The sequence below is a fragment of the Amphibalanus amphitrite genome, unplaced genomic scaffold, assembly GCF_019059575.1.
Source record: "Amphibalanus amphitrite isolate SeventyFive unplaced genomic scaffold, NRLGWU_Aamphi_draft 000087F_arrow, whole genome shotgun sequence".
NCBI classification, from domain to species: domain Eukaryota; kingdom Metazoa; phylum Arthropoda; class Thecostraca; order Balanomorpha; family Balanidae; genus Amphibalanus; species Amphibalanus amphitrite.
This window is the reverse complement of record NW_024881583.1, coordinates 928969-929784: the sequence shown is the minus strand read 5'-3', so window position 1 is coordinate 929784 and position 816 is coordinate 928969.

Here is an 816-nt window from a genome sequence, read left to right as displayed (position 1 = left end):
GATTGCCTTGTTGAACATGTTGGCAGCATGTGGTGTCAGTTTGGCAGCACTGCCTGCCATTGTCACCCGCCGCTAGCCCGGCCGGCTAGCTGCAGTGGTTTATGGGGACCGTGAGCGTCACACCAGGCCGTGATGCTTATGATGTACCCTGCATGTCACGCCGCCGAGGAGGTACCGGCGTGGTGTAATGTTGTCTGTTGTGATGCTGGTTGTTATGGTGTGATGTCGGACGAGGCAAGGAGGATCGTTCTGGAGCAAAAGGCAAATGATTGTGCCCCGTCTCCACTGCCCGACATGTGCCATATTCTATGAAACCGATGCTCGGCGTATCTGTAAGAATCTTAGTTCACACCTTGTTGCGTAGCTTTTGGTGATTTCGGCCCGCTGAAGCCGTTTTGTCAGCGTAGGTTTTGTGACAAAGGCCGAGCCCCGCTGCAGCTCGCTACTGTGATGACTGACAGACTTCTCAGTATTCAGACCCTCTTATCAGCCCCACCTAATGTTGTCTCCGTGTGTAGTGTGACTGTTTCCCGGCACCCCCTCGTGTTTCCATTCTTCGTATAGTCCGCTGACCGGACCCCTATAGTCACAGGCGCTGCAGCTGCACTGTTTGGTGGCACTTCCCACCTGGATAGGCGGGCCATGTAATGCACAATGTCGTCTTTATCTCACTCTTTGCAGCATCGTGCACACCCGCTCTGTTTTGTGCTCCTACACCAATACGTATGCGGTCTGTACCCTTTGCGTCAAGAACTTAGCATCAACTCTGAATTATCTAGCGGGCTCAATGAATGCTGTTATTGGAAGAGGTGTTTT